Source organism: Lepidochelys olivacea (assembly GCF_965140295.1).
Source record: "Lepidochelys olivacea isolate rLepOli2 genome assembly, chromosome: 1".
NCBI classification, from domain to species: domain Eukaryota; kingdom Metazoa; phylum Chordata; order Testudines; family Cheloniidae; genus Lepidochelys; species Lepidochelys olivacea.
The window spans coordinates 187,835,587-187,861,633 of NC_140411.1; the positions used below are offsets into that span (position 1 = coordinate 187,835,587).

The 26,047-nt window shown below is 49.2% G+C and overlaps 1 protein-coding gene across 3 annotated transcripts in view; it reads right to left on the minus strand.

Moving 5' to 3' along the window:
• IGSF3 (immunoglobulin superfamily member 3) overlaps positions 1-26,047 on the minus strand; it is a 162,168-nt gene that overhangs the window by 18,596 nt on the left and 117,525 nt on the right. The gene's annotated exons all lie outside the window — the stretch shown is intronic.

Here is a 26,047-nt window from a genome sequence, read left to right on the forward strand (position 1 = left end):
CTAGATCCCACTGAATGAAGATTTGAAGTGAGGAGCAAGGTCTGAGTAGACACAAAGCGAGGCCCAGACAACTCTGACTCAGTCCATCTCCCTTCTTCCCCCGTCTAGGAAAGTGGGGCATAGTTCCCCCCCAAGAACTGCTGACACAGGAAATGGATTGGCATACCTAAGTATTGGTTAGGCCAGGAAGAGGAAGGGGATGTGGGAAACCAGATCACATAGTTAGAAGGGATTTATCCCAAGTTTCAGCACTGAGAGCACTACTGGATCTCATCACACCACATAAGCTGAACAGGGTCAGACCCATAAATATTCATATAGGAGACCTCCAGGTGATGCAGGGAGTGAGTGTTGGTGCTTCTGGCAGATGACATCTTTCCCTCAAAGTCAGCACTGAACTGGTTCCCCAGCATTCAGTTCTCTTTGCTACTGGAAGTGCCATCTTTCAGATCAGATTTATAAATGCTGCTCCTGATGCTTGTGAAAAGTGCCACTGGTTCTTTAATGGCCACGAGAGTCAGGGTTTTAACTAACCCTGGTACCAAGGTCCAAATCAGGTAATTACAATCTCTACCTAAATTTCATCTGCAGTTTTTGTTGCTGAATGATGATCTGCAGGTCTTCTCCTGAATGGCCGTGTAGTGTCGCTGTACATGGTAATACCACTGCTGTGTTTCACTCCAGAAGTGGAGGCATTTTTGTGCTGGGAGAAGGGATTCTGTACACAGGTTTTAAATCTATTATTGAAGTTTACAAAGCATTCTGGGGACAAGAGGCATCACAGAAATACATGGATTGCAAGTCAGCACAGCTTCATTCAGATAAAAGGCGGGCTGCAGATTTACACGAGCTGAGGATCTGTCCCACAAGTTCTATTGATTAGGATGCAATGGGGTCTCTTCTCACTGGGGCAATGAGTCTCCATTTTGCATTACTTTTTACTTCACCAAGCTACCACTGAATTCTGTAGTCTCAATCGCCCTGTCAGCCAAGCTGAATGTGTGTGGGGAGGAGCCTGGGGGAGAGAAGGGTACATACAAACAGCATCAAATGGAAGGAAGAGGCTCCGACGACAATGACACTTTTCTGCTCTAAGACAACATTTGAAGATACGTATCCTGGTAGCACAGAAAAGTTCCCCTGGAGCCTGTATTGCCTTTGGCTTTAATCAGTGTGCTAATAAAGACTAGATAACTGCATTAGGGGATGGCACATTGGAGCGGGGGGTGGGGTGGGGGAATAGCCCCCAGCTTTCCTCTCTGGGGACTGACTCAATGGAGAGGTTTAGGCTCATGCTGCTATGTTCCTCCTAGCTCAATCCTCCAAGCAGGTTGCACAGAGACCCACTTCACCTCCTTGTCTCATTCTAGGTGGGAAAAGGTTATTTCAAATCGGAACCAGTCCTCCAGTGCCTGGGATAAAAACCAAGAGAAAAGGAAGCCAATCTCAGAAGCTCTATTTCTCCCCCTTCAACCCCCTTTCCAACAGTTTATTTTTAATTGGTACGGGATTATTTTCTGCAACTGTTGCTAAGGAAACCTCAGTTGCTATAGCAACTGTATATGTTAAGTTGCTTGCTTATATCTATTAAAATACAGTATACACACATGCTGTTTGTTGTGGGGGCATACTGTATCTATATACATATGCCCTGGGTATATATTGTACCTATATTTAGAAACATGAAAAATCAGAAAGAGATCTTTAAGAATCCCTCCTAATTTTCTTCCCACATTATAGCATTTCAAGGGGAAGTGAGCTGGAAGGAGAGAGAAGGGATTTTTTAAGCCTGGTGCTTCTGGGCAACAGACCCATATCTCACATGGATACGATTTATTCCACTGATGGGGCAAAAGTGCACTCCCAGACCAAAATACGTAGCCATTCTCAGCACACACACGTACACCCTGATGTTACAGAGCACCAGGGCAGCCCAGAGTGTGGCTGTTCCTGCTTCCTCCAACACCTGGGAGTGTTTCCCAGCCATTGCCCTAGTTTTCAAAGCCTCTGATCTGTTTCTTACTGCCCTCCCATAATGAGAAGCCGTACACACTGAAGCCTGGAGGGTATGTTTTGAGATGTGTGTCTGAAGGGCCAGACAAGTAGTTCTGGCATCAGGCAGAGAGCTAAGGAGGAGTCTGGTGCTATCCCTGACACAGGATGATAAATCCTCCACCCTACATGCTGGATAGAAAGCAGAAAGTATTGTGGGGGTTTATTACACTTAAGTTACCAGGTGAGAAGATAGTTAAATTTTCCGTAACTGGTTTTCTTCGAGATGTGTGGCTCATGTCTATTCCACAATAGGTGTGCGTTTTTGCCACATGCACCGGTGCCGGAAGATTTTCCCCTAGCAGTACCCGTGGGGGGGGGAGGAACGCCCCCCCCCCCAAACCCTAGGGTGGTGCCTGCCTGGCACGGTATAAGGGGAGCTGCGTGCTCCCCCCACCCTCAGTTCCTTCTTGCCAGACCAACTCCGACAGAGGGGAAGGAGGGCGGGATGTGGAACAGACATGAGCAACACATCTTGAAGAACACCAGTTACGGAAAAGGTAAATGTCTTTTCTTCTTCGAGTGATTGCTCATGTGTATTCCACAATAGGTGATTCCAAGCTATATTTGTTGAAGGTGGGTAGGAGTTCACAAATTCCCAGGGCGGAGGACAGCTCTGCCGAACCCGGCCTCATCCCTGGTTTGGGGGATGATCGCATAGTGCGAGGTGAACGTGTGAACCGAAGACCACGTGGTGGCCCTACAAATGTCCTGGATGGGGACGTGGGCCATGAAGGCAGCCGACGAGGCCTGTGCCCGAGTCTAGTGTGCCCTCACAATGGGTGGCAGGGGGACACCCGGCAGCCCATAACAGGAACAGATGCATGAAGTGATCCGATTGGAAAGCCGCTGAGTGGAAATCGGCTGGCCCCTCGTGCGCTCTGCTGAGGCGACAAACAGTTGCAAGGACTTTCTGAACGGCTTGGTCCGCTCGAGGTAGAAAGCCAGAGCCCACAGCACATCGAGCGTGTGGAGATGGCGCCTATCACTGGACGCATGAAGCTTGGGGCAGAGGACCTGTAGAAAAATGCCCTGACCCATGTGGTAGGAGGAGACCACCTTTGGGAGGAACACAGGGTGTGGGCAGAGCTGGACCTTGTCTTTATGAAAGACCATGTATGGTGACTTGGAGGTCCTGAGCGCCGAGACTCGCCATGATTGCAACCAGAAAGGCCACCATCCACCAGTGGTTCAAACGGGGGCCCCGTGAGATGAGCCAACACCAGGTTTAGGTCCCACTGCGGGACTTGGGGTCTAGAATATGGAAAAAGACGGTCCAAACCCTTAAGGAACCGGCCAGTCATAGCATGGGAAAATACCGTGTGCCCTTGCATCAGTGGATGGAAGGCCGATATGGCTGCCAGGTGCACCTTGACTGACGAAGGCGCCAGGCCTGGGCCCTCAGGTGGAGGAGGTAATCAAGGATAAGCTGGATCGGGGCGGTCACCGGGGAGACACCCTGGTCCGCCGCCCACCTAGAAAACCAGGACCACTTCACCAAATAAGCGTGGCGAGTGGAGGGCCATCTACTTTCGAGGAGGATGCGCTGAACCTGCTCTGAGCACGTCCTTTCCTCTTGACCTAACTACTGAGCAGCCACGCCGTGAGGTGAAGAGCCGCCAGGTTGGGGTGAAGGAGGCAGCCCTGGTCCTGAGAGAGCAGGTCCGGGCTGAGCGGCAATGGCCACAGCGGAGCTACTGCCAGGCCCGTGAGGCTCCCGTACCAATGTTGCCTGGGCCACGTTGGGGCAAACAGGAGGACTTGGGCCTTGTCCGTCTTTTATCTTCTCCAGGACCCTGCCAACTAGAGGGAATGGGGGAAAGGTGTAGAGAAGCCGGCCTGGCCAGGACAGGACAAAGGCATTGGAGATAGCACCCCTCCCCATGCCCCCCTCCAGAGCAGAACTGGGGGCATCGCCGGTTCTGCTGAGTTGCAAACAGGTCCACCTGGGGAGTACCCCACCTTCAGAAGAGCTGGTGGGCCACTTCCGGGTGGAGGGACCACTTGTGTTGCGAGGAAAAGTCCCTGCTCAAGCGATCTGCCCTCTCGTTCCGGGCGCCCAGTAAGTGGAAGGCCTTCAGGTGGATGTTGTGGGTTATACAGAAGTCCCACCGCCTGAGGGCTTCACGGCAGAGGATCGGGCCCCGTCTTGCCTGTTGATATAGAACATTGAGGCCGTGTTGTCCGTGAGGACCCTGACTACCTTGCCCTCCAGGTGCGAGCAGAAAGCCATACACGCCAGCTGCACTGCCCTGAGCTCCTTGACATTTATATGTAAGGTCAGGTCTTGAGCCGACCACAGGCCTTGGGTCTGAAAGTTCCTCACATAGGCCCCCTAACCCAAGTCCGACGTATCGGACGCCAGCTCCAACGACAGGGCCCTGTCCCTGAACGGGACCCCTTGGAGCATGTTGTTTGGGGCAGACCACCACAGCAGAGAGGTGATCACCGAGTTCGGCATGGTGAGGACTTTGTCCATCCTGTCCATGGCCTGGGAGAACTTCAAGGCCAACCAGAGCTGGAGGGGCCTCATCCTGACGGACCACTTACATGCACGCCGACATGTGACCCAGGAGTAGTAGGCAAAACCTGGCTGTTGTTACCGGGAACCTTGTGACTGAGTCGATGAGACCTTTCAGGGACTCAAATCTGTCTGGTGGGAGACAGGCCCTGGCCGACACTGCGTCCAGGAGCGCCCTGATAAACTCTACGCATTGGACCGGGACTAACGTGGACTTGGTTGTTGTTTACCAACAGCCCAAGGTGGTGCAGGTGGACAGGAGGAATGCCATGTGATCCCTCACCTGCGACTGGGAGGTGCCCTTGACAAGCCAATCTTCCAGATAGGGAAATATCTGGACCCCCAAGCTGTCTGAGGTAGGCTGCTACCACAGACATGCATTTTGTAAACACCCTGGGGGCAGTGGACAGACCAGATGGGAGGACCGTTAATTGGTAATGATTCTGACCCACCACAAAATGGAAGAAGCGCCTGCGCTCCTCGAATATGTGGATGTGGAAGTACGCGCCCTGTAGATCAAGGGCAGCGTACCAGTCCCCAGGATCCAGGGAGGGGATGATGGAGGCCAGGGAGACCATTCGGAACTTGAGCTTCACCATGTACTGATTCAGACCTCGGAGGTCCAGGATGGGCCTGAGCCCCCCTTTGGCCTTCGGGATAAGGAAATAACAGGAGTAATACCCCTTGCCCATGAACTCCTCGGGCACAGCCTCTACTGCTCCTAGTCCTAGGAGCTGCCCCACCTCCTGCTCGAGCAGAGCCTCGTGTGAGGTGTCCCCCAATAGGGACGGGGGGTGGGCAGGATTCGGCGGGGAGGAAGTAAACTGGAGGGTGTAACCCTGGGAGATGGTGTTGAGGACCCATTGGTCTGAGGTTAGCTGCGACCATTCCGGGAGGAAAGCAACCAACCGGTTGGAGAAGGGAAGCTTTATTGGGGGTGGATCCCTGATGAGGACTGGTGGGGTACCCCCGAGCAGCCTGTCAAAAACACCTTTTCCCCGCCTGCTTGCCCTTCAAGGACCCAGGCTGGGGGGCAGGCCGAGACTGCCTATGAGGGCGTCTCTTATAGTCCCGCTGCTTCTTATGGGTGGCCTGGGCGGGAGTCTGCTTGAACTTAGGTTTTGCCGGAGCTGGGACATAGAGGCCCAGAGTCTGGAGGGTTGTGCAGGAGTCTTTCATGCCATGCAGCCTTGGATCTGTTTCCTCCGCAAACAGAGCTTTCCCGTCAAACGGGAGATCCTGCATGGAAGACTGCGCCTCGCTGGACAGCCCAGAGAGCAGGAGCTGTGATACCCGTCTCATGGACACCACAGAGGCCATTGATCGTGCGGCTGTGCCGGCAGCATCCGAGGCTGCCTGCAGGGATGCCCTAGCAGCCTTTGCCCCTTCCTCCACTAGCGCCTTGAACTCCTTCCTATTGCGCTCCTGGAGGGAGTCCTCAAACTTGGGCAGGGACCTCACAGATTGAACTCGTACCGGCCGAGGAGAGCCTGATGGTTTGCCACTCGTAACTGGAAGCTCGAAGATGAATAGACTTTCCTTCCGAAAGAGTCCAGTCTCCGAGAGTCTTTTTTTCTTTGGGGTTGGGGCGGCTGACCCTGCCGTTCCCTGTGGTTGACCGATTCGACCACCAGGGAGTTGGGCGCCGGGTGGGTATACAGGTACTCATGCCCCTTAGCGGGTACAAAGTACTTGCGTTCGGCCTTTTTAGAGATGGGGCCAACAAGCCCGGAGTTTGCCACAGGGCATTTGAAATCTTAGCCACCCCTTCATGGAGAGGCAAGGCCACCCTACCCGGTGCCGATGGGGACAACACGTTAAACAGGAAGTCTGAGGGTCCTCCATCTCCGCTGCCTGGAGGTGGAGGCTTGCTGCCACCCTGTTTAAGAGTTCTTGGTGGGTCCTGAAGTCCTCCTGCGGGACGGAGGTGGGTGGGGCTGCAATCGCCTCCTCCGGGCAGGGTGAAGAGGCCAGTGCGGTGCTCTGGGTGTCGGCCAGCACAGGAGGTTCCACCACCTGGTTGGATTCGGGCATGGTGCCGAGAACGCACGTCCCATAGCCTCCTTTCTTGGGGGTCTGGAGAGGGAGGCCAATGGTGCCTCTGAAGCTCCAGCCACCGAGCGAGCTCCCACCAGGGGCTGCACCAGAGGCCACGGTGCCCACTGGTACCATTGGGCCGGCCACAATGCTCGGTGCCACTGCATCTGATGTGGCACCGGTGGGGCCGGCTGTTTGGGTTGGCTGGCCTGGCCCACCGAAGGACGGCTAAGAATGGAGACCAGGCTGGCATAAGATCTACTGCCGTCTCTGGACCAGGAGAAGCGGCAGTGCCGGGATCTACGACGGCCACGGGACCGTGATCTTGATGTGGAGGACCGGTACCGGCGGTAACAGCTGCTCTGCAAACGGCCTCGACAGGCGGACCCGTGACGGCGAAACGCCGGCGATGGTCGCCCTGGGCTGAGATGTCTTGGCGGAGACTTGAAGCGGGAGTCCGAGCAGAAACAGCATGGACAACCATGCTGTGATCAACTGCAGTACCCTCTTTGAGACAAGGACCGATGGCAATGCCAGCCTCGGTCCTGCAGATATTCACTCCTTGAAGATGAGCGGTGCCGTGAGTCCCGGCCGGCCGGAACCCAGCCAGACAGTCTGGTTGGGGTCGAGGGCGATCCACCTGGACTCTGCCCCGAGCAATCGCTGGGCGGTGATAGGCGTTGGGAATGTTCTCTCGACCAAGATCGGTACCAGGCCAGAGGCGACTGCGGAGATTGCAGGGGTGGCTTGCTTCTGGAGTGCAGGGCCGATATCAGCAGTGCTCCGAGAACTGCATAGACATAACATCCCGGGCCCCCTGGAGGGCTTCAGGCGTGGATGGAGAGACCTGTTCCGAAGGGGCTGGGCTACTCCATTCAATGTGAGTCGGAGGCCTGGGGCCCGGTGGGGATCGAAGACTGCCCGACATGGGCCTAGCCTCCGTCCTAGACTTCCCTCGGTGCCGCTGCAAATAGGGAGTCTTCCTGGCCCTCTTGGTGTGCCCCGTGGACAGGGAGCGGTGCCGACTGGTCAATGGCACCGGAGGGTCGCCGCGTACCAACAGTGGTGCCAGGTACCAGTTCGGAGCAGCGTGCCGGGGTCACCGTCAGCACCGACTCCATCAGGATGGCCCGGAGCCTAATGTCCCTTTCTGTTTTGGTCCGAGGCTTAAACAACTTGTAAATCTTGCACCTTTCGCTGATATGGGTTTCTCCTGAGCAGCACAAACAGTCTGCGTGCGGGTCACTTGTTGGCATAGAATGCCTACAAGAGCCGCATGACTTAAACCCCGGGGCATGCCCTGGCCCGGGCTCACTGACTAACTAAACAGCTAACTAACTAGAGGTACTAACGCTGAACGAACAAACAGTTCTGGGGATGAGCTACGGCAAAGCTGGAGCAGAGCAGTTCCGACGCACCTTCACTGGCTGCAAGAAGGAACTGAGGGTGGGGGGAGCGCGCAGCTCCCCTTATACTGTGCCAGGCAGGCGCCACTCCAGGGGTTGTTGGGGCACTCCCCCCTATGGGTACTGGTAGGGGAAAAACTTCTCACACCGGTTCAAGTGGCAAGCACGCACACCTATTGTGGAATACACATGAGCAATCACTCGAAGAAGAAATTGCTCCGATCACCTCCACTCCTGTCAGCCACCACCACAGCAATGCATAAGGCAACGTTCACAAAGCCCTTTTTGCACCCAGAAGGGCTTAAAATACTTTTTCTAACGTTTTAATTCTGCAATAGCTGATAGGGATGACAGAGAAGTGGTGGCACAGAGTACTCTGGGGTCCTGGCTCAGCCAGACAGGGGCAGGTAGATTGTTTCAATAAAGATCTGGGTTTTGCTATTTCTTTTGTGGCTTTATAGTTCATCTTTAGATGCGTTTGTGAGATATGGTAGTTGTACTGGACTGAGATAGTGTTCATGTGGTTAAGGCAAGAGAACACGGGTCCCAGGCACTGTATCCTCCATTAGCCAAACCTCAAAATCAAACCTTACTCAGTCAGAACACCCCACCCCTTCAATGTGAGATTGGCCTGAACAGAAAGACAGCAAAGGGTTTGACTCTACAATTTTCTCTCTGTAATTTGGCTCTACAATTCTAGGTTCTATAATGCAGCCTACCCGGGGCTATTCTGATGTGGGGAGAGGTGGTGGTGGAGTGGCTGCTGTACTGAACTGCAAAACACCATGGATAGCGGGAGCAATGATGTGAAGACACACAGCTACATAGCATTCTCTGCTAAGCTGTCAAGAGACCAAAGCTCTCTTAATAGGTCTCAAAAACATCTGCTCGGGGAACCCTGGGAAACAGGTGTGTGTTTTGGTGAGATAGTGTAGAGATAAACTGCAAACCATAATCCAGTCTCCACTGTGTTTCTTGGATTCCCTGGAGGGAGGAAGAAAATAAAGAGGATGGTAGCTTCATGCACTATTACTGGCTGTTGATACAACACTAACACATCATTTACACTGGCAATGAAACCAGTTTAAATCAATCATTGTTAAATCTGGTTCTGCTAGTATGGCTTCCTAATCACCAATGACCAAGCACAACAGTGTAGTGTGTGTGAAATGCGGGTTTAATTGACTTTTCGTAGCTGTGTTCTGTCAAACACAAGCCACTTAGCTCTGGGGTGGAACACAATAGCTATTTAAAAGCACAAAGCAGCACTACACACCCACACTGGAGTAACTTTTATAACTTTATCCAACTGAAGCTGCAGAGGGAATTTAGGGAAGTTAAATGGGTAATTACCCAACCTGGAATTTGGACAGGGCACCAGGGTTTAACATCCCTCTTCTTGGGAAGAATATGGTAGAGGAATTTTGATAACCACAAGAGGTCATGCAAGAGACACGCCTCCAGCTGCATGGTGCCCTTATATTACTTCCATGCTGGGGCATTGCTTCAGCATCAACTCACAAGAAAGAGCATCATCTACCGAGTCACCAGCATAACTTCCTGCAGCACCCTGTGCTTTCCTTGAAGGTCTCCCATCTCAGAGCTGCATGACCAGGCCTGATCCTCAGGATCAGACACAAGAAGACATGGCTGCAGACGTACAGCATGTACACACCACAGAAACTGGAAATCATTCCCTTTTCAGCTGAAGCCACTATGTAATGGATATAAACACAAATATACATAGGGAACATATGTTTCAGGAGGCAATGAGTCTAGTAATTGTAGCAGGGGAGGCTGGAAAGAGGACTCAATTGGCAGCTTTCCCGCCTCCCACCGACTTGCTGTGTTGGTTCAATCAGTTAATTTCTGTGCCTCAGTTTCCTTATCTGCAGAAATAAAAAGTTACCTACCTTTGTAAAGCACTTTGAAATCGGTAGATAAAAATGTTCCATAAAGGTGAACTGTCAGCGCTGTTCTTTTTAAGGCTGTTTAAGGCCCTCCTCTTGTAGAGCTCCCAAGAAAAATCAACACCAGAGTCCCACTGAGGGCAGACAGGAGGCTTTGCTCTTCTATAAAAAAATTCTAGGAACGAAGCTAATTAACGTGGCTGAAAACGCTCCCGGCAGAGCGTTCTCTTTTAAAGAGGGGGGATGGGACATCAGCTAAGAAATGCAACGCTGCGCATTTGTGTGAATTTTCAGGAAGTGCAAAGTACTGCCAAGGGCAGCCCAGGGAATCTGCTCATCTGCACAGGGAGAGGAGAGGAGTCAAGGGCTGCCTGGTCCCACTTTGAAGATTGTCATCCTTGAGGAGAGCTTCTGCAGAAACAGCCTCTTCCGGAGAGAGCTTACAAAATATTACTGAGTTTCCCAGAGAGTGCCCTAGTTTTAAAAGCCTCTGATAGAATGTGGCTGTTCTGATGTGAGAGAGGGAAAGGGTAGAAGGGGAAACAAAACCAAAACCAAAGAGGGCTTGTGCACAATATGCTGATAAAAGGTTGATCCACCAATGGGAGTGTGATTGCATGAGCTCATAGTTGATGCCCCACAGGGTCAAGATTTAATTCTTACAAATAGGATTGTTTTAGGAGCTGCCTGTCTCCTCAGAGTGTTAGGCTAGTGGATTGTAAAGGGTGATTTACAGTCTGTGGACTGCTGGAAAGGGTGGGAAGGAAGTCGGGGCTGTGACTTGCCTCCTGATAAGATTCCCTGGCTGAGGGACAGGACAATCTGAGCCAGTTCCACAAGAAGACTGTCATGCAAGATCAATGTATCAGTTCCTGTATCAGTGGACTCCCAGAACTGCAGCACCGTCCTGAGCAGTTGCTCAAGTGCTGTGTGTCATCCAAGGTGAACCCTGCAGAGCGGGCTGAGCCTCTTGCCGGAAGGAAGCCCTGTTACCCCCCTCACTAGTGCCAGGCAGCCCCCAATACTGTAGACAGGCACTCCCACTGGAATCCACCTCCTCCCTGTCAGTTCCTCCAGAGAGGAAGGACAGTTCAGTGGGCACTAGCCTGGGACTCAAGAGCCCTGGGATCAGTTCCCTGCTTGGGCACAAGCTTGGGCCAAGTCACTCACGTGTCTCTGTACCTCAGTTGCCTGTATGTAAAATGGGAACAACAGGCCATCCCTACCTTATGAGGCACTCAAGCACTATGGTAGTGGGGCCCAGATAAGTACCTTAGACAGTTCCTGACTCAGGACTGGCAGCAGGAAAATGGGTGGGTAAGGAGGATGTAAGTCCACTGAATTAGCTGGCAGGGAAGAAGGCAATTAAGAACAGATAAAGAAGATGAGTAAAGAAAGGAAATGACAGCAGAAGGGGTGGTCAGGTTAGGGCACTTACAGGACGAAGGATGGGCCAGGAAGCAGGAGAAGGTTCTCCAAGGGTTTAAACATTAAATACAAATCACAATGAAGCAGAGACAAAGACTTCAACACGAGGGCCATCTCCCCGGAGATGCAAGGAACATGGCAGCACAGCTCCTGCTACTGCTATTCTCTTTTAATAGAACACAAGTCCTGCTGAAACTGGATTAGCCATGCTGCAAATTGCATTAGCCAACATGGGCGGCTGGCTGGTGCGATGAGCGCATGAGAAGAGGAAATAGCATTAGGCTTTGCCTGCTATTATTACTGCTGTTATTAACTTGTCACTTTGCTGCAGTGTTCCTATAACAGTGAATTATTGCCTGCAAACAGGCCGATATGATTGAATTACCGGGGAGAGCAGCTCCATGGAAAGGTAAGACGGCCTCTTTCCTGAGGATCTTTCAGTTGCTGCCCATCCTGCCGTCCAACACATATATGATACAGACAGAAGAGCCATTGAAGGTAGTTGACTGGCCAGTCAGACTTCAAGCAATGCTAGTTTCAGAAGCATTCTCCTTACCGCACAGGAGTTGTTTTGGTGTGTGCTGCACTACACACTGATCTCACTAAGATAAACACCTTATAGTTCCATGACCTTAATCACAAGGGAACAATGATTTGTTTTAATTCCAGTTTAGTTCCTCATGCACCTAGTTGGTGCAGAGACAACTCAGATACTCAGAACCTGATCCTAAGACGCACCAAGCACCCAGAGCTGCTGTTTAGTGTAACATCCAAGGCTCTTGCAGAAGCCCAGTATTGCCTAGGTCCCAGTATGTGATGACCTGTCACCCATCTAAGGCAGATATATGAGGAACAAATAAGTGTCATGGGACAGTGGTAAAGAATCACAGAAAGAGCTGTTCTGTGTCCAACTCACTGCACATCTTCTGCCTAGAGCCTTCCTCACATTCCTTCTTGCTTCGCTTGTCACTGATTTAAAGAAACAGCACACGTACCTTTGCCGCTGCCCTGATGCATACACAGTCTTCAAAACAAACAATTAGATATCCAGATGAGTCACTCATGTGATCACTTGTCTAGAGAGAGATGGATCTGCTCCTCCCTTCCTTCCCCCCCAACAGATAGAGCCCTCTGTTAGTTCAGTGATACGCTCTACTAACTCTACTGTTCTCCATCCTGAGTCTTCCCTCTCCTTGAGAGGCATTGGGCCTGGCACCCTCCAGACTATGCTGCAAAGGAGGAATACCCCCCCATCAATGGAATAGCACTGGTCCTCCATTTTCACCTAGTACCATCCTAGGTCCCACTCTATAACCCTGGTTGGATCAGAATGGCTGGGCTTGGCTGTCTCTCCAGTAGCTCCCTCATTCACTTTACCTCTAACATTTCTTTCACCTTCAAGTTCACAGCGCTTCTCCCCACAACATAACAATATTCCCGGATATGCAGCATCAACAATACCTGCAAGCCCCAAGGGCAGCTCAGCAGTGGCACTCCCATGGCCATGGGAAACACCCCTAGGATAGGACAGACAGGCGGGAGCTGTGATCCGTCCCACTTCCCTGAGAGAGAATTAATGACTGACAGACGCATACAACAGTGCCTGCCTCCAGCAGCATGTTACGCTCTACAAACCTTGCTGTCTCCTCAATACAGCCAGCATGAGCCAAATACTTAACGTCCACATGTACCAAGCTCACCTAAATCCACAGCAAAACCCTAGCTACCCAAACCTCTGCATAAGCATCCACCTCAGCACTGGTAATTTTCCAGAAGTCAATTGATTAACATTGTATTTAGTGCCACGACAGTTTGGGTAAGAACAGTTTAAACTCCCATGTTTCCAAATCTTTGCTGCAAAGGGTCTGCAAAGTGATATATCTTCTCCCCGAATCCCTCCGGCTGAGAAGTTCTCTGATCTCTGTGTGCCCAGGCCAGTTTTGAAAAGCAAGAGCTTCACTAGATAAATGCTAAGCTTTCCTGGAGGAAACTAGTTACAAAAATGTTAAATGTTGAGGACAATTATAGTTTGAAAACTGCACATAAAACCTTAACCTTCACCCGCTAAAAACAGAAGCCTTCATGTCATGTCAAAACCTGAAATAAACATAATATAAAGGCCATGGAAGAGGATTCCCAGCACAAGCTGTATCTGCCATCAGAACACAATATACTGCTCCCTGATCACTTGTAAATTAAAATATGGAGATAGAAAAGCTGGAATAGAGAATCTGTAGCGAGCAGCGGACACAGCAGGTAAAACTCACATATTGAGCAATTTAATCAATGCCCCTTCGAAAAGGTTTCAAATGAATAGCACTGGCGCAAAGGGAAAAACATTTAATTAAACTCTTCACAAAGAGCAAGTTACACACATGCCCCTGCCTATTTAATTTTGGAGCTAGTTCATTAATGGTCGGGGCTCCAAAAGGTGCCTGCATTGCACACACACAAACCAGGCAACTGGCTACCTGATTTATATACACTGGTATTTGATTTGCACACATCAATATATATGCGATTCAGAAGCTTCTTTCGCAATTGTGGCTTTACATGGCTTATAGACGGATTGACAAATAGAAGCTGGAATTTTGGTGGCGGTTAGAGAATTCTCCTCTCCACAATTAAGAGAACAATTTACCATTATAGGAATAGCTTAGGAGCGCAGAGATCTAGGGCTATATCTATGCTACACAGATGCTACAGCAGCACAGCTGTAGCTACTCACTGTAATGTAGGCACTTCCTACATTCACAGAAGGGTTTCCCCCCGTTGATGTAGGTAATCCACCTCCTCAAGAGGCAGTAGCTAGGTTGATGGAAGAATTTTTCCATCAACCTAGTGCTTTTTACACTGGGGGTTAGATCAACCTAACTATGGTGCTCAGGGTACAAAATGTTTCACACCCCTAAGCGACGTAGCTAGGTGGATCTAATTTTTGAGTGTGAACCGGGGCTAGGAGGTTCCACCCTCCAGACCTTATAAGTGTGCAGGGTTTCTAGTACTGCCATCCTTAGACAGTTTCCTTGATTTTGCTGTGTAGGTAAATCATTTAGTCAGGCGTCTAGAACATGTAACAAAACACTACAAATATGTAACTCCCCACAATATATTTTTCAGGAAATTGTCACCCTAAAAGGGGACACATGGGAACACAGGAACAAACAAAAGGTCCATTGAATCAGGTACCCTGCTTTCCTGCTGTATTATTTTTTAAATGGGTGCCTGGAATTAGGCTTCTAGATTCATTTTTATGCACTTAAACATGGATTTGGGAGCCTAAATAGGTACCTATTGTGACAGATTGACAATATCCTGGACATAACCTATGGAATTAAGATAAACTTTAATAAATAAGAGTTAATGTTTTTGATTCCATTGAACTAAAAATGCAATTGTATGTAACTTCTCTAGAAGCCTGACTAATGCAATCTCTGGAATTATTATTAGGAATTCCAAAGAGCTGTTTGGGACAATACTCGTGAAGTGGGAAATGCTAATTTCCTTCCAAACCCAGCCTTTTGAAGCTATGACCTGGGAAGAGACACCCATTGTCTACTAATTACCTGCTCCTGGGAACTCTACATCTAGATCAAAGATGCCCAAACTGTATAAAAAGGAACTAAACTGTTCATGGGGGTGCTAGTTCTGAGCTGAGGATATGTACTTGTGACCACAAAAGAGAAGGGGGGTGGGGGAGGACCCACCCGCCAGAGCCCAGTTGGAGACTGTTTGGGGGAATCTCTGGTAAGCTGATTAGCATGTATGCAGGTTCTTTTAGTGTTTTTAATATGCTTTCTCTGTAATGCTTATACCTTAAGAATAAATAGGCTTGCATAGGAAGTGTTGCACTGTAATTTATAACTGTGACAAAAGGAGAAAGGCAAAGCAGGCCTGCTTAGCTAGTCTGACTTTGCTGGTGAATTCACACCATATAATCAGGGAGCTTTGCAACTTGGAAATACTCTGGTCAAGAGGGAGAGAGATGCACGTCTCCATCCAATAGAGGTGACGGTCCAGGGAGCCAGAAGACAGAGAGTGGGTGCCCTTGCTGGATTATAGAGGGGGAATACAAGTGCAGCTGTCCTGAACTATGACACCTTTTTTAAAAAAACATTGGATCAGGTGCCACAACCAAATGGAGCAAAAATCCAGCTCGTCTAGTACTGTATCTAGCCTCTGACTGATGCCAGATGCTTCAGTAGAAAGTGAAAAAAAAACAAAAAACCAGCCCTTTACACTTGATTATGAACCAATGCCCCGGAATAGCTTTAAAAGGAAAATTGCACTAATTTGGTTTACTCGGCACAGAGGTATTAAAACGCTACTGGGAAAAAACAGTGAATTCCTTACTTTATTTACACAGTTTTCCTAACAATTGGTATTTCTGAGCCTAGCATGGCAGGTAGCTGTCTGAGTGAAGAGTAAAGCCACCTACAGCACTCCCAACTACATAAGTCCAGAAGAAAACATTGTGAACCAATGTGTTAAATCAATATTCAAGCAGACTGGAAACTGGTGTCACACTGCCAGGATGTTGAGCACCAACCTGAAGGAAAGGGTGAAAAGTACACTGACCATCTGTGCAGAAGAATAAAAGAGAGGGTAACAGAGGGGAACATTCAATGTGGCACAGTGATTAAAAAAGCAACTACAATCTGTGTTGCATATATATGGGGAGCATATTAAAACAAGGAAAGAGTTCTTTCCTTTTACACAGCACTGTTAGGTAACAGCCGGTGTTATCCTTTTCAGCTTATGAATGGAAACCTTATAGCCCAGGGTGGGCAAACTTTTTGGTCCGAGGGCCACATTAGGAATGCTAAACTCTATGGAGGGCCAGGTAGGGAAGGCTGTGCCTCCCCAAACAGCCTGGCCCCCGCCCCCTATCCACCCCCTCCCACTTCCCGCCTCCTGACTGCTCCCCTCAAAACCCCGATGCATTCAACTCCCCCTGCTCCTTGTCCCCGGACCGCCGCTTCCCGGGACCCTACCCCCTATCCAACGCCCCCTGCTCCTTGTCCCCGGACCACCCCCTCCTGGGACCCCACCCCCTATTCCCTGACTGCCCCGACCCCTACCCACAGCCCTGCCCCTAACCGCCCCCCCGGACCCCATGCTTCCTGTCCAACCCCCCATGCTCCCTGTCCCCTGACTGCCCCCCGGAAGTCCCTGCCCTTTATCCAACCACCCTGCTCCCTGCCCCCTTACCATGCTGCTCAGAGTGGCAGAGCTTGCAGCCACGCCGCCACGCTCCCCGGCAGGAGCAGCGGGCCAGAGCGCAGGCAGCGCAGTCAGCTGAGGCTGCAGGGGAGGGGGGACAGCTGGGGAGGGACTGGGGGCTAGCCTCCCCGACCAGGAGCTCAAGGGCCAGGCAGGATGGTCCCACGGGCCAGATGTGGCCCGTGGGCCATAGTTTGTCAACCTCTGTTATAGCCTCATGTTTAGAACAAATGCTTGGGACTTAGGACTCACACATTCTATTCCCTGTTCTGCCACTGCCTTAATATATGGCATCTGGACAAATCACAACCTCTATGGCTTAGTTTCCCCATCTATAAAATGGATGTGAACTTTGCCTCACAGAGGGTGGGGAGCTCTAAGGATTAATGTCTGTCAAAAGCTTTGAAGATGGACAGCGACAAGTAATTCAGAAGTGATATGGGTGCTGACAGGGGAGAAATGAGGTTGATAAAGCATAGGGAGGGAAGAAACACAAGAAGAGATGAGAGGAGTTCAGTATACACAGCCGGTGATGAAGGAGGCTAAAGGGGGCTACGATTCTGGTTCTGTATGTACATGCTGTAGGCAGGCGGGAGAAAAACTGCCCATTAAATAACAATGAGAAGAAAAGACAATGATTCTAAATTAAAAGAGGAAAAAAATCAGTTTAAATAGCAGCCAAAAAAAAAAGTCAATTTGAGAAAGGAAGCAAATTCTGGATTAAGGGATAGAACTAGGGCTGTCGATTAATCGCAGTTAAGTCCCGTGATTAACTCAAAAAAGTGCGATTAAAAAAATTAATCATGACTAATTGCACTATTAAACAATAGAATACCAACAGAAATTTATTAAATATTTTTGAATGTTTTTCTACATTTTCAAATATATTGATTTCTATTACAACATAGAATACAAAGTGTACAGTGCTCAATTATTATTTTTATTACAAATATTTGCACTGTAAAAATGATAAACAAAAGAAATAGTATTTTTCAATTCACCTCATACAAGTACCATAGTGCAATCTTTTTATTGTGAAAGTGTAACTTACAGATGTAGATTTTTTTGGTTACATAACTGCACTAGGTAGAACCCAAGCCCCAGAAATCCTTAAGTCTTAGCCAGACAAGCACCAGATGAGCTAGCAATAAGCCAGGTAGGACATAGACTTAAGTGACCTAGTACAGGGACCTTCTAGCACCAAGAACTCACAAAATATCCCAGATGCTTCCCAGACATTAAGGGACAAAATTTTGGCTCTCAAACTCCTATTGTGTTTTCCAGACTCCCAGTAAAAACATGGAAGCCCCCCACACTATTATTGTTATCAATAACTTTATTATACTTGGCTCTTACAATGCTTTTTCATGATCAGATCTTGAAGTATTCTGCAAAGGAGATAAGTCATTATCCCTGTTTTACAGATGGGGAAATTGATTGAGACGGAGAAGTCAAGTTTGTCTACATCATCCAGCAGGCCAGAGGCAGGAATAGAACAAGGTCTCCAGAGTCCCAGGCCAGTGCCTTAGATGCTTGACTGGCTCTGCACAGATATCTGGAGGCAGAATTTGGGCTTGTATCTCTAAACACAAAGTGAAGTCTGTGGAATATAGCATATCCTACCAGCAGCATCTGCAGAAGAGAGAGGGCAAAGAGGAAAAAGGCCTCAACAGGTAAGTGGGAGAGAAAATGCCAGTAAAGGGGAGATGGGCAGGAGTGGGAGAAAACAGGATTTGATGCATTACTGTGGGGAAAGAGCATTGGGAGTCCTCGGTCAGGGAGAAGAGAAGTACCCATGGATGGAGGAGGGAGCCAGAGCAGGGAAGCTGCATGTGTGAGCTGCATGGGAAGTAGAACTCCCTTCAGTAAATCTGCAGGCTTGGAGGCTGTCTCTGCCACTGAGGATGAGGGGTATGGAAAAAAAGAAAAAGCTCTCGTACTGTTGACAGAGAATGCAAGGCCACTTGTTTTGTTCTCTTACGAATGGGCTGAGATAGAGCACAATTATGGGTTGCACAGAGGCTCAGTCACTTTATTTTGACTCTTAAGTGTGAAGGTCACAGAGAAGCAGCAGCTTGGTGGCAGGACAGGAGGTTTTATTACTCCAGTAATTAAGGGAAAGGAGCAAGGCCCTGAGCATCCAGCAGAGAGAAGGCCATTCTGCATCACAGTTACAGTCACCATTAATCAGCCCCATCCCGCTGTGTGGAGCCCTGGCATTCAGAAAGAGGGGTCTTCTCAAGCATCCTTTAACCCCTTCACCACGGAAGCATGTGCATTGCTGCATGCAGCTTTTCAGAATACAGGAGTTAAAAGTGTCCAGAGTAAATCTGGTTTAAGATCAAAGCAGCAGAATTAAGATTGTATCCAGTCATGATCTCAGTTATGGTAAGAGGGCTTTATATCAGCAGTTCTCAAACTGTGGTTCGGGACCCCAAAGTGGGTTGCGACCCGATGTTAATGGGAAGCAAAGTGCAGGGGGCAGGGGGACATGGGCTCATGTGCCTCCCCTCTCCCCCCAGATTTCTACCTTCCATTTAGCACAGAAGTTTTCAAACTGTGGGGAGCACCATCTTACGGGGAGCACACCCCACAGTTTGAAAACTGTTACCTCCTGCCAGGAGCGGGTGGATCAGAAGCTGGTGGGAGCTGCCTGGCCTGCTTGGGCCCCTGGCTCTTCGCACTGTGGGAGCTGGGGTGCTAGCTGGCTGCCCACCCGGCAGCCCTCCCTGCCCTGCTCCCCAAGCCGGGCCACCCCTGCACAGCTGGGCACTCCCCAGGCAGGGCGGGCGGCACAGCTCAGAGTTGCACCCCTGATGCACTCTTGCCTCTCCCCGAAGGAGCCTGGTGCTGACTGGAGAGGGGCCCCCTGGAGCTGGCTTGCCGCTGCCCTGGTGCTCCTGGTTCTATGGCTGCTCCTTGTGACAGAAATGCACTTCAAGTTACGAACTTTCAATTCTTCAGCTAAAATCAATCCTTTAAGCAAAAAATATTTGCGTGTGACTTGTACTGTGGAAAGTTACAGCATTTAAAGCGGAAAATCTATTTCACATTTGAAAATAACTGGCTATTTAAAGAGAAATTATTATTGCAATGTTTTACATGAAAGCTGTAGACGCTTACAGTCATTAATAAGTATTGATAAAATATAAGCACCTTGTTTTTTCAGCTCAAAGGACCCATGATGAGCTATTAACATGAAGTTCTACAATGAGAATTAAACTGGTCCTCAAGCGAATTACTGTTTCTTAATTGCTGGGTATAAGGTCACACAAGCCGCCTCATCCTCCGAAGTGATGCATGGGCAGTTACGTGACCCCCCCCCCTCATGTTTAAATTGTGCCTCCCCCCACTGAAAACATTGCCTCTGCGAGACACTCTAAAGGAAGGCAAACTATTAGTGCAGTAGCAGTGGTGGACTACTCAGTACCTGTCTCAGGATTCCTTACCAAGACAAAGCACAGCTCATCACTGTGAAGCAGGCTCTCCAAGTAACATTAATGGACTAGTTCAGCTCAGCAGCCTCCCCTACCCATTGACGGGTTCATCCTGATAGCCCCTAATAAACTAAACTTTATGGAGGCAGCCTCCAGAGAGCCCCTGGCTGCTAATTAATGCGCTAATGAAGAGCCTGGCTGTCTTGTTTGCTCGACAGCTCCCTGGTCAATCAACCTGCCAGGGCCAGGCTTGCGAAAGGGACTCCTGGAGACTGCTGCGGTATCAGCCCCCTCCCAGGGGTACAGGAGGTGGGAGAGGGAATGGGAAGGGCAAGAGAGGACGATGGTAAAAATCAATCCATAGAAGCAGATGTTGCTGCACTTTTATTACAAGCTAATGGCCCACACGTATTACGGTCTCCAAGTCCAGTCCAGTGGTGGAAAGGGGGCATGTGGCTTTCAGAAGGCAAAGGACACCGTTAATGGTTTTTGACTTCAATGACCCTTGTACACAGGGGACAAACAGCAATTGTGCTTCCTAGTCCATTTTATTATGCAGGGACACTGGGGTGAAAGGAGGTGGCCAATTGTAGATGGATTGCTAGCAAGGAGTTGTCTATCACTGGCATCTAGATACCGGTATAGTCAAATGAAAGCAGCGGGCGTCAGGAAGCCTGAGCATAGCTGGTGCGAGGGACGTTCAGGAGAGCAAAGGTCACTTGAGCTCATGTTTGCTGGGACCAGGTAAGAAGAGGCAGTGAAAATAAGAGGAAGGGGAAGTTGTTGGCCACCTCTGCACACCAATCCCCTTCTCAAACAGCAAGTTCCTGGTTAACCCTGTGGCCTTTGCCAGCCTTCCTACAGTTCAGAGTTGCTAGCCTGGATGTCCCCACAGGATGCATTAATGCACGCATGTGCCCTGGGGCAGGCCAAAATTCCCAGTGGGCCCCATTTCTTCCCTTTGGATAAAGGAGCTCTTATCCTGGCTGCTGTGCAGGCTCAGAACTTCCCTTCCTAGGAGGAGAGCAGAGGATCTTTCCCGCTGTGTGTGCACACGCACTTGCATGACTAGGGACAGGACTGCTAGTAGGCTTGCTACAACCCACAGCCCTGATTTGTACGGATCTGTAGCACAAAACACTTCTTGATACTCAAGTGCTGGATATTCTCAAAGCCAAAGGTCCTCTGCCAAAGGACCTCATCCTTCAGCCGCAGAGCAGAAAGATAAGGGTGTTAATGCACATGAGGACTATGGCAATTCAATACCACCACAAGACTGCTGAAACCTTCTTGCCAAGAGTCATATTCAAATGTCCAAGCCTGTACAGACTGCAACACAGCCACCCATTGTGTACTGCACTGACAGAGACCATCTGCTGTCCTTGTCTGATCCCATAGACATGTCACACCTGCTGCTCGGAAATGTTGCACTTTGAATTAACAGTTCCCTTTGCCAAAAACTTGGCAGAAAGGTGTACAGTTTGACAAAGCAAAGGGAATGGAGCGGAATCTCCCTGTGTCTACCAGCCCTGCCCCGTCCTGAATCTCCTCTCTCACCCAGAAGTCTATCCACATCTCTCTTCTGCCCCTGGCTGGGTCTTGACAATTTTCACCTTCAAAGTCGCAGGAAGAAGAGGGATCGGAATGGGTTAGGGTTCCACTCATCTGAAGTACATCTCCTCAGCAAGTCTAGCTGGGCCAATAGCTCAGCCCTGCACTGCGTGCCATGGAACTGCAGGAGGGTCACTGGGGTTCACAAGGAACCTTAAGACTCCTCTCTCCCACTCACGCCAGAGAGATTCAAGTGCGACAAAGAACTACTGTGCCCGGGCTCTGTAGGGATGAATCTGCCCTGAATGATCACCTACTGGCCAGCGTGGCAGCACTGTCAGAGGGGATCAGTCAGCACCTCCTTCCAGCTGGAAAGGGGTAGAGGCACTGGAAGTGAGTGCATAAAGGAGAAGATGGTGGCTTCAGAATGGAGTGGAGCAGGGAGAGAGCACCTTAATAGACCTGCCTTTGGGACAGAGAGAACACACGTTTCAATAGCAGGAGAGAGCCAGTGACAAGAGGAAAGTCCCACAGGAAGGGCACAGGTGAAGAGAAATCCCCATGTGCACATCCAGGACTTATTTCAAGTTCAGACAGAGCTCTGAAGTTGTCAGGAGTGCTGCAAGCTGTCTTCGGGGAAGGAGCTGGCCTTGAGTTGTCTTGTTTTATTGTTCTTTCCTGACCATTGGACACTGTGCTCATGCCACTGGAAAGCAAAGGAAGCCTTGAGAACTGGGAGGAAATGAGGGGAGTGTTGCCATCATTGGCAACACAGCAATTGCCATAGTGGGTCCGTCCTGTCTCTGATTTGAATGCCGGTCTGCAGTGACAGGCCAGTGCTCAGACTGCATTGCATTACAGGACGACTTCTTCTCTGAGAGGGATATCTAATGTCTTAACCTGCTCACTTGACTTGCCCATATGCCAACTGGGAGAGAGTGCATGCACGGGAGTGCAACCCTCTTGTGGCTTTAGATCTCAGAACAAGATTTCCTGGACTGTGTAATTGCACTGATCTAGCCCAGCTCAGTGAAAGAAGCACAATACCCTGAGTCTATCACAACAGGCCTGTAGAAGCAGGCAGGCCACACAGATGAGTTAATGGAAGTTTCCACGCTACCTGCCAATGCACCCTACAGCAGCGTTTCTCACACTGGGGTCTGCAAGGGCACTCCAGGGGGTCCATAGTAGAGTACCACATGGATGTGTGCTTTCTGCTTTCATTATTTAGATACATTGGCTGCTGAAAGCCACAGTGAAGAGGTTTCGCATCTGGGAAGTGATAACTTCCCTTATCTTCTTAGCTCTCATAAGGAAGCTGGGCTGGGCCTGGACACTAGCTGGTTTGGCACCATCCCAGGAACATTCAGAGCACTGCGAATTTAGTAGGTGGCATTCTTACCTCTATCAGCAATAAACCAGTTACCCAATGTGGGCTTGTAAGGTACTGAGCTGTTGGCAGGATTATCTTTAGGATAAGACATACATCCCCATCTCCCCAATGAGACAAAAAGTGAGATCCTGACCTCCTTTGGTCATTAAAGATCTCACAGTCCCTTTATACTCTAACTCTCCTACTCCTGCTAATCACTCACATTAGACTGAACTCCAGAGCTGTCTTCCTGAATTCTCAGGAGGATACAGCATTCTTCACTTCACGTCTCTCATTTTTGTAGCAATTCCACGCATTGATAAACAGCATCCGTTATACCTTTATAGCCTTTATCTACCGACTCACATACTAACTGTTTAGAAAGTGTTTTGAAACAGTGCTGAACGGTAAATTAATGCCAGTTGTCTGAGTGGTTTAGAGTTGCTGACACTTGGCCTCTGAGAACTGAGCCGAGATCACTTTTAGTCACTAGTGGACTAGCTGGTTTGGATCTGAACTGATGACCTGGAGATTAACTTCAGTGTCACATTATTATTCTGAGCCATCCTGGTTTTGCACTTCCAGTTTGTGTCCACTAGGCCAGTGGTTCTCAACCAGGAGTACACATACCCTTAGGGGTACACAGAGGTCTTCCAGGGGGTACATCAACTCATCTAGATATTTGCCTAGTTTTACAACAGGCTACATAAAAAGTACTAGCGAAGTTAGTACAAACTAAAGTTTCATACAGACAAAATGAAAAAATAAGCAATTTTTCAGTAAGCTGCTGTGACACTTTTGTACTTTTATATCTGATTTTGTAAGCAAGTAGTTTTTAAATGAGGTGAAACTTGGGGGTACACGAGACAAATCAGCCTCCTGAAAGGGGTACAGTAGTCTGGAAAGGCTGAGACCCATTGCACTAGGCCGAGCAGCTCTGCTGTAAAAAAGCTGTTCCTCCATACATGACCTGATGGTTGAGATATGGCTGTGGATGGCTCACTAAGTGCAGAAACTGCCTGACATTGCCACATGCTTATAAACGTTTATCACTGCAGCCACACACAAGTTATCTGAGTCTGCCAAGCCCTGAGCAGCAACCAGATCCAAACAGTACATTGCCTAGCTTTCAGCCATATCGCCTCAGGTGCACGCTGCTGATCTCTTGCCTTTCTATAGCACCTCACCTCAACACACTTGACAGACTTATTTATATTTTGATCACAACTCCCATCACTGCAGACAGTCACTTTTGGGGAGGAATGCAGCAGCCATTTAGTTTAGGACAGGAAATGATAAATAGGATTTTTTTTTTTAACATTTAAGTTCAGTTTGACAAACTTTGACAGAGCTGGGATATTTTGATCTCAGAAAACTAAAGTTCAAGATTAATGCACAGGCTGAAGGATCTTGAAAATACGTACTAGCCAGATGTGTATATGACTCATAGATAAGACTTCTGTAAAAAGCTGCATTAGGTTAAAAAAGAGGACGGTATCCTGTTGAATTTTGGTAAACAGGATTATTTACTTGAGTTAGAATTTGTCCAGGGCACTGTGGCTGATGCCCTCTCTCTTGTACATAAGTAGCCATAGCTCTTTTTCTGTCGTCTGAAAGCCAGCACCTCAGCAGTGCAGGTCTCACTAGCAGCAGGGTGAGACATTGGTTAAGTATTGACTGATGGAAGAGGGCTGCCTACTGAATCTCGTGCACCACCTGGGTTTTCTCTGGAGATCATCCAGACAAAGAACCAGCAAGACCTGACCCTATTTAGCTTGTAAGAGTGAATGAAATCACAACACAAATGAATGTGGCTGCAGGCAGCGGTTAAGGAGACAGCTTGTGTCTTGGAGGCTGCCTGAGGCACAGAAATTAAATGTGTAAGAGAATGCAACATTGACACGGGGAGCTCAGCAAGAGGAAATGGGAGAGAAGGGACACGCCCTCCTTCCCTTTATTCCCCTATGGGCCATAAACCCACAAACATTACACAATGCTCATTAGACCAGACTTACGACTTGCCTGCAGAGGTTTGCCAAGCAAAGCTCCGGCCTGGTTTAGGAGATGGGGTGTGCAACAGATCACAGACACACATTTCATATGCCCTATTAATGCACTAGTAGAGCTTGAGCATTGCAGGAAGGAGGTGGCAGTTCCATCATGCAAGGCCTCTAGCTGGCCTTTAAATCTCCCCGTGTGTGCTGTGAGGTGGATTTCTCTTCCTGGATGGCATTACTAGGAATTCACTCACACACAGCTGCATTACAGAGAGGTGTGTTACTTCAGGGACTATCTCCAATCAAACTTGCTTCCCAGGAAAAGGAACTAAGAAGATGAGAGTCCCCATCCTGACCTCTGGCGCACCCCCGACAATAAGGCAGTTATTACAAGGCAGGATAACAGTATGGGAGTCAAGACAAAAAGGAAGGGATTACCTGCACGTAAAGAGAGGGACAGATGAAATAATGAGGGCACAGGCACTGCAAAAGCAGACTCTCATACTGAAGAGTGTTTGCCGACTCATCCAGGGATAGCCACACTCAAGTTGGGGAGGAAGGAGGGAAACCCCCCCACACAAGAGCAAGGCGTCTGGCAGCACAGGAGTCTAGGGTAGAGGGTGAATGAGTGGAAGAAATTTCCAGTGCAGTAAGAACTTGGGCCACGATTTTCAGACGTGACGAGTGATTCTGGGTGCCCAAGCTGAATGAGCCTGATTTTCAGAGGACAGGTGGCCCAGTACGTTCTGAAAATCAGGCTGCTTTTTGACAAGGGAAAGCTGGGCCCCCCAAAATGGAAGCACTCCAAAGCAATCATCCCTTTTGAAACCCTGGGCCCTGCTCTCAAGCAGAACTTGGCTCTGGATGCAACATGTAACCGGGAAAAGCTACTGCACGTCATTCACTGAGAAGTGCATGCAGACAAGTCTTGGTGGGTGCGTATGCATAACATTCATAAAGTCTGACGGCATGACTATGATTAGTACAGCAATATCTAGGGTTAGGGCCCCACCATGCTAGAGTAAGATATGAGATGCAACAGGTGGGAATAAACAAACAGAGGGAGGAAGAGTAGCAGTGAGAGGAAGGCCCAGTTACATGCACTGACAGTAT